The sequence below is a fragment of the Parus major genome, chromosome 18 (assembly GCF_001522545.3).
Source record: "Parus major isolate Abel chromosome 18, Parus_major1.1, whole genome shotgun sequence".
Lineage (NCBI taxonomy): Eukaryota > Metazoa > Chordata > Aves > Passeriformes > Paridae > Parus > Parus major.
Window position 1 is genome coordinate 10,894,368 of NC_031786.1, and position 7,132 is coordinate 10,901,499.

The 7,132-nt window shown below is 61.8% G+C and overlaps 1 protein-coding gene across 4 annotated transcripts in view; it reads left to right on the plus strand.

Annotated features, from left to right (window-relative positions):
* The first annotated feature begins 3,136 nt into the window (after positions 1 to 3,136).
* The window catches only part of PIK3R6 (phosphoinositide-3-kinase regulatory subunit 6), a 28,206-nt gene continuing 24,210 nt past the window's right edge, over positions 3,137 to 7,132 (plus strand). For 2 of the 4 annotated variants that reach the window (XM_033518752.1, XM_015645971.3), the window contains exon 1: positions 3,137 to 3,475. The gene's annotated coding sequence lies outside the window, so the exon portion shown is untranslated. The remainder of the gene's footprint in view (positions 3,476 to 7,132) is intronic. The other 2 variants (XM_015645967.3, XM_015645969.3) reach the window with 1 other exon arrangement.

A 7,132-nucleotide genomic window follows, 5' to 3' on the forward strand; every position in this document is an offset into this window, starting at 1 on the left:
CTGCCACTGTCCCCCTGCCACTGTCCCACTGCCACTGTCCCTCTGGCACTGCCACTGTCGCCCTGCCACTGTCCCCCTGCCACTGCCACTGTCCCCACTGCCTGGGGCAGCTGAGGGGCTCTGAGGGGCTGGAATGTGAGCAGCAGGAGGGAGCCAGCCCCGCGTGGGTGTCACAGCCGTGTGACCTCGGTGAGGAGCTGCCACTCACGGGAAGGGTTCAGGTGGCAGTGGGATCTCCGGAGTAAAAAGAGCTGTGGCTGCTCCCATGGCAGGACAGCCCCTTCCTGGGCACCAAGGTCCTCTCCAGGCGGGGAACCCCCTCTGCAATTAGTGCTCCAATGAGCTTTTTGTGTTTCATTGAATCCCAGACTGGTTTGGGTTGGGAGGGACCTCAAAGCCCACCCAGTGCCACCCCTGCCATGGCAGGGACACCTTCCCCTGTCCCAGGCTGCTCCAACCCCAGTGTCCAGGCTGGCCTTGGGCACTGCCAGGGATCCAGGGGCAGCCCCAGCTGCTCTGGGCACCCTGTGCCAGGGCCTGCCCACCCTGCCAGGGAACAATTCCTGCCCAAAATCTCATTCATTCCTGCCCTCTGACAGTGGGAGCCATTCCTTGGGTCCTGTCCCTCCATCCCTTGTCCCCAGTCCCTCTCCAGCTCTCCTGGAGCCCCTTTAGGCACTGGAAGGGTCTTTGAAGTCTTCCTGGAGCCTTCTCCTCTTCAGGGGAACACCTCCAGCTCTCCCAGCCTGGCTCCAGAGCAGAGGGGCTCCAGTCCTCGGAGTATCAGGAGATCACTTCAGGAGACAGTTTTTCCCTGTGAGGAAGATTCAAAGTGCTTCAAAACCTCTCTGTACCCCACCCATGCACAGAAGTGACCAGGCAGGGCTCCAAAATACCTGTAAATCCCAGAGCACAGCATTTGCAGGGACAAAGAGCTCGTTTGTCCCTGGCCTGCTACGCAAGAGGTTCTTTCTCTGCTTCAGTTTGGTTCTTCCTTTTTTTTCCCCAGCCTTCTGACTGAAGGCTTTGTGTGAGCAGCGTGATACCTGGCTCTTCCTCTCTCCATGGCCAGGAGCTGATGTTATCTGGGGGGATTTGGCAGTTCCCTGTGCTGCTCTGAGGGTTTCTGTCATCTGTGTTTTAGTGTTTAATTACATCAGAAAATATGGGGAACCAACCTCTCCCTCCCCCTTCCATGGGCTGCCACAAGGAAATGCGGCCCTACAGCAGGAGGGTTAATGGTGCTGTGGCAGAGATGGAAAAGGCAGGAGGGGAAGGGATAGGGTGAGGCTGAAGGGTCCCAACAGGACCTTTCAGTGAAATGGGTTTTCGGCCTGGGATTCCGGACTTGGTGGCAATGAGTGGGTGTTGGGTGTGTGCTGTGGGCAGTGTCTGAGGGAGCTCTCTGACCTCCCCCTGCTCTGCACAGGCGGACAGAGCCCAGTTCTAGGGCAAAACACGATGGTGAAGGTTTGGGGCCTGCAGTGACCACCTGGGAGGGGAGGAGTGCAAATATCCGGGACAAGTGGGAGATCCCGGCCCTGAAAGAGCTGCAGAGCAAGAGCACACCCGACAAGGAGCGGCCCTGGAGCCCCTGCCACTCCTCCCGTCCTATGCAAAGTGTGGGGCTCGCCCCCCAGTCCTGCCAGAACCCTCTTCCCTCTGGAATTTGCATGGAAAACAGGAAAGCGCAGCAGGTCCTGCCCGTGCCACAGCTCCTGCACGCTGGGAAACTCCTGCTGAAGAGGGACAGACAGAGGTGGCACCAGGACAGGGGAACAGGCAGGGGACAATGCACCACTGAGCAGCGACGCCCCAAACCTTCCCCTGGGCTCTTGAAGGCGCCAGTTGTGACCCTGGCAGGGACAGACATCATCCCGTGTGTGCCCGGGCCATGCTCCCTGCCCGCGGGGCCGTGTCCCTGGGAGTGGCCACAGGGCCGGGGACGTTTCCATCGCTGCTGCTGCTGGCGGAGCCCTCCTGCCCCGGGCGGCTCCGCAGGGGGATGCGGGACTCGGCACCCGAGCAGCGACAGGGAACTGGCGAGGGTCGCTGATAGCCCGAGCTGCCTCCTCCTGCCTTTCTGTCCCACTCAGGAAGGAAGGAGGTTATTTTTAAACCTGGGGCCAGGTACGGAGCGGTACCAAAGGCTTTTCCTCGTGCAAAAGAAACGGGAAGTGATGCGGCGTCAGCTGCGGTTCCCACGCTCCCTCCAGAAGGATTTTTTCCCCAAACCACTTCTCAGCAAAGCTCAGAGCCTCGGACCCTGCTCTAGGTACCAAGTGGGGCGAGAGGCCGATCCGGCACGGCCATGGCCACAGGTGGGGACAGCTCTGGTCGTGGCAGTCGCTGGCTGACGAGGTTCCCTGGGATGGGGTTGCCCTGGGCACGGTGCCCAGCGGAGCCTGGGGCACACGGGGCTCCAGCCAGGCGGGCAGGGCTGGCCTCACCCCAGCCTGCCCACACCCCACAGAGAGCAGCGCTCAGCTCCGTATTTGGGCTGGGTCTGCTGGGCCCCCACACCCCTCCCGTGTGCCAGCCCTGGACTGTGCCAGCCTGAGAACGGATCTCGGGATGCTCCAAGCACCAGGGCATCACCAGAGCCCCGAGCAGCCTCACCTGGGGGCCCTGGGTCTCAGCCCTGCTCTCCTGACAGAGTCCCATGTGGTGACAGTGCCAGCCTTCTGAGCACGGCCAGACCTGTTCCAGGCTCTGTCAGGGCGCAAACTGCTCCAGAGGGGTCGCCGATCCCTGCCCAGGCTGCGTCCCCAGCTGGCAGCGGGCAGGAGCAGCCGGGGCAGCCGCAGGAGCTCTGAGCAAAAGCAGATGTGGGAGATGCTGCGGGCGGGAGGCGCTGGCAGAGGCACAAGTGCCGTGCCTGGAACGGGCGGCTGGAAAAGTGTCCTTGGACGGACTCCTGGTGTCCCGGAGCAACGCTGTTTGTTGGGAGGTGCGAGCACCCAGGCTCTCCCAGCCTCCCTGGGCGGCAGCGGAGCAGGGCCCATCCCCTCCCGGGCTGGCTGGCAGCGGATCGGGGCCCGTCCCCTCCCGGGCTGGCTGGCAGCGGATCGGGGCCCGTCCCCTCCCGGGCTGGCTGGCAGCGGAGAAGGGGCCGGGCCAGCGGCAGGGCCGGTACCAGGGGCGGTGCCGGGGCCCGCAGACTCATCCCAGAGCAGCCCGACCTGAGGGGCTGCTTTGAAGCCAGGGCTGGGCTGAGCCTCCTGCCCGTCCGGAGAGCTCTCGGCGCACGGGGACGGCTCTGTCACTTTTCTCTGCGAAAGAGGAAGCTGTCTCCAAATAACTCGGCGCTTCCCTTTCTGCCCTGCCCGCTTTGAAGCGGCTGCAGAGCCCGAGAGCTGCCGGCGCTCCTCCGGCCCCCGATGTCCCCTGCGGGACCCCGCCGTGCCCCCCGCTCTGGCCGGGCCCTCGGGGGAGGCTGTGACTCCCTGGGCCCTCCGAGCCCCCCCTGAGGAAGGTAAGAGCCCCGGGACCGCCGGGCGTGGGGATTCCTGTGGCCCTGCCGCTCTCCAGGCTTCTCCGTCAGTGCCCAGGGATTTGCCTGGGGCCGGGCATGGTGTGCCAGGGGTGACAGAAAGCCGTGGCTGGGGGCAGAGCCGTTCCTTTTCTCGGGAAGAGTGGGGGGAGGGAGCAGCGATGGTGCAGGAGATCAGGAATGTGCTGTCAAAGGAATGTCTGTGCCAGCTGCCCTGCCAGCCGGCGGGGTCCCGCTGGGCAGTGCCCTGCACCCTCTGGGACCCCGGGTGGGTTTGGTTTGGTGCCGGGCCCTCGGCCACCCCAGGGACGGCCCGGCTGGGTGAGGGAGCGAGCTCCGTCCCCTCCCGGGGCTGCTGCGGCACCAGCCCGGGCTGCCTCGCTTTGTTCTGTGCGGAACAGCAGCTGCAAGGGACGGTCACCTGGCCAGTGCCACCCCCGGGGCTCCGTGTCCAGCTCCCGTGCCGGGGGTCGTGCTGGGGATTTGGGTACGGCCGGGGGTGCTGCCGGCCCTGGCCCTGGCTGTGCGGCTGCCCAGCTCCCCTGCCCTTGGCCCGGAGCCTCTGCTGTCCCCTGGGGCCCCGAGCTGCAGTGACAGGGCAATAAAGAGCGATGGCAGCGGCGATAACGAGCACAGAGCGCGGCCCCCGTCCAGAAAGGAAGCAAAAATCTGCAAGTTCGGGGCCCGAGCTGTGAAAAATGCAGGTGAGCCAACTCTGCAGCAGGCAGGGCTTAGTGCTCCTTCCCTGAGTGCTTTCCTCGGCATCCTCTGGCTGCTCAGAGCCATCTCCCCACGACCATTTATTTCCCCGGGATGCTGTTCCCTCCCACGGGAGCTCTCCAGGCATCTGTGCAGCTCAGCAGCTCTTTTTCTTTTCTTTCACTTAAAGCTTTGGCTCGGTGATCCTGGAGGTCTTTTCCAGCCTAAACGATTCTGGGGTTCTGGGAGTCTTCCTCCTGACTAAGCCTGAACACAGGAACAAATTCCCCTGGGCTTCCAGGACTTATTTATCACCTCTGAGTATCACACAGACTTGTCTTGGCCCTGATGAGATGGCACAGGCAGCCAGCAGTAGTTTTACTTGAGTTTCTGATTGTGGGACCATGTGTCCAGGTTGCTCTGTGACACAATCACTGCTTTCTTTCTTTGCCCCAAAATGAGAGAATTTCTGCTTGTGGAAGGGCCATGACTGGCTCCTGTGCATCCCCACCGGAGCAGCTCCCGTGTTCTCTGTGTGTTCAGAGGGTTCCCCCTGGGGTCCCCTGAGCTCAGAGCAGCCCCGCTGGGATGTGGTGTCACCGCCCAGGTGACAAGGGTCATGCACAGCTGGTGAGTGCCCCTGGCAGGGGTTTTCACATTCCCCAGATCAGGTGGATTCAGGTTCCCATCTCCTCCCCAGCTTCTGACAGGTGGGGTAGGCACAGCTGCTGCTGTGACAGGGCCACCACGACCTTTCATCCATTGGATGTGGTGGGATGTGGGCAGGACCCCTCCCCAGCAGCCAAACTCTGGTTTTCCCTTGGACCCCTCTGCTCCAAGTGCTTGGGAAGGCACAGACCCCGGAGGAGCCTTGTCTTAGTGGTGGCACAGCCCCCAGCCGGCCAGGGGGGCTCTCAGGGGCTGCTTTCCCCATGGCTTTCTGCCTTGGCTGGGCCGTGCTCTATTTCTGGCTGCTCTGAAGGCAGGGGCTGAGTCACATCTCTGTTCTGAGGTGTGACACTCCTCGAAGAAGTGGAGGGGGCAGGAGAGCTGCTGTCAGAGATCTGTTCTGGTCTGGGTTTGGCTGAGGCTTAGAGTGCTGCAGCTCTTCAGGCCAGTCTGGAGTTCTGGGGTGCTCGCTGAAAGCAGAGAGGGCAGTTGCTGTCTGTGCCCTGTAATTAAATCCCCTTTTTGACCTCATTGTCCCTGTGCAACCCTAAACCCTCGTCCCTTCCTTGCTAAGGGCTTCTCTGCACATTCCGTGCCAGCAGCTGTCACATCCCTCTGTGCCCACGGTGCTAAGAGAGCACTCCCAGCCCGGGCAGCCGCTGCCCACAGGGGTGGGAGCCATGCCGAGCGTGCTGTGCTCACTCTGGTCACCCTCTTCGTGTCACCCCCAGGCCATTCCTCCGTGGCGTCCCCGAGTCAGCTCTGCTGCGGCACCTGCGGGCAGCTCCCAGCAGAGGCTGGGGCTCCTTTGCTGTGGACAGAACAGTCCTGTGACCCTGCACAGAGCCGGCATGGGGACACTGTTCTGTCCCAGCCGGTGACACAGCTGGCTGTGACAGTGCAGGGCTGTCCCGGTGGCGGCCCTGCCCAAGGGAAGGAGTGCCCAGGGAATGGGGCTGGAGGCAGGCTGGGAACAGCTGTGCCCCCTCCCACCCCAGGAAAGCAGCCTGGCCACTCCCAGGTTGGCCACATTTGGAAGTTTGAGCTGTCCCTGCTTTATTTCCCCTCAGGTGGACAGGGCTTGCCTGTCTGCTGTTTGTCAGCACAATCCTGGCAGTGGCTTTCAAATCACACATATTTTTTCCCTGTGATTGTTTTTCCAAAGTCGACTCTGGGGATGGAAAAAGATTCTAAATCTAAAAAGCTGCTGTTTCCGGAAAACTCTTTTCTTTCCTTAGGAAGAATGAAATGTGACGCTGGCAAGGAAGTCTCCAAACAGTTGGTGGTGTCCAGGAAGCTGCTGGACTTCCACAGCTTCAGCAAAGGCCTGGGGGCTCCTGCTGGGCTGCTGAACACCCACTGCAGTGCCAGTGGAGGTGTTTCATTACTGAACTGGCCTCAAGAGCCATCCATGCTCTCCCCCTCAATGGGCAGGACTCCCCTGGCAGGACTGTGCCTTCTCAGAGCAGCCAGCAGGCAAATGGAGCCTCAAAGAGATGCTGAAAAGCCAAGTCTGGGCTCGAGATTCTCTTCCTTGGCAGTAGGAGCCCGAGGGAGAGCATATGCTTTCATCTCAGAGCTGTCTGGAGCCAGAGCCCTTCAAGGGTTGGAGTTAAAACTGGAAATCAGAGCAGGAGTGGGGCTCAGGCTGGGCCCCAGCACATGTGGTGCTCCCAGCCCTCCTGCAGGTCTCCACTCCAGCAGCGTGTCCAAAGGGACCAGAACGGAGACAGGCAGCTTTCTGTGGGGTTTGAGTCTCACACCCAAAGTTTTTCCCAGTTTTCATTTGAACAGAGAGCCCTTGGAGCAGCTGATGGAAGGCAGAGGAGCAGAGCCTGCCCTCGCTGCTCACCCTTGGCCACGATCCAGGGGGCCCTGGAGCTGCTGTTGCCTGGACAGCCTGGAGGGCTGGAGGAGAGAAAGCTGCCTTTGTCCTGCTTTCCTACCTGGGCTGTGCAGCTGGGCTGGAGGTCGGGATCCAGGCCAGAGACAGTGGATGCTGCACTGGCAGACAGGGTTTGAGAGGAGGGAGCAAACAGGATACAGATCTGCCTCTGGTGGGGTGCCCTGCAGCTCCAGCCTGGTCTGGGGTGAGGGTGTGAGGGATGGAAAGGGTTAGGGGACTAGGGGTGTAAGGAGCTAGGGGTGTAGGGGGTGAAGGGGTGTCAGGGATGCTGCTGGAGCTGTTTCTCAGCGTTTGGGAAATGCCAGTGCAGTTTGGGGCAGCCCAGAGGATGCAATGTCAGACCCTCAGTGCAGCTTGGGGGACAC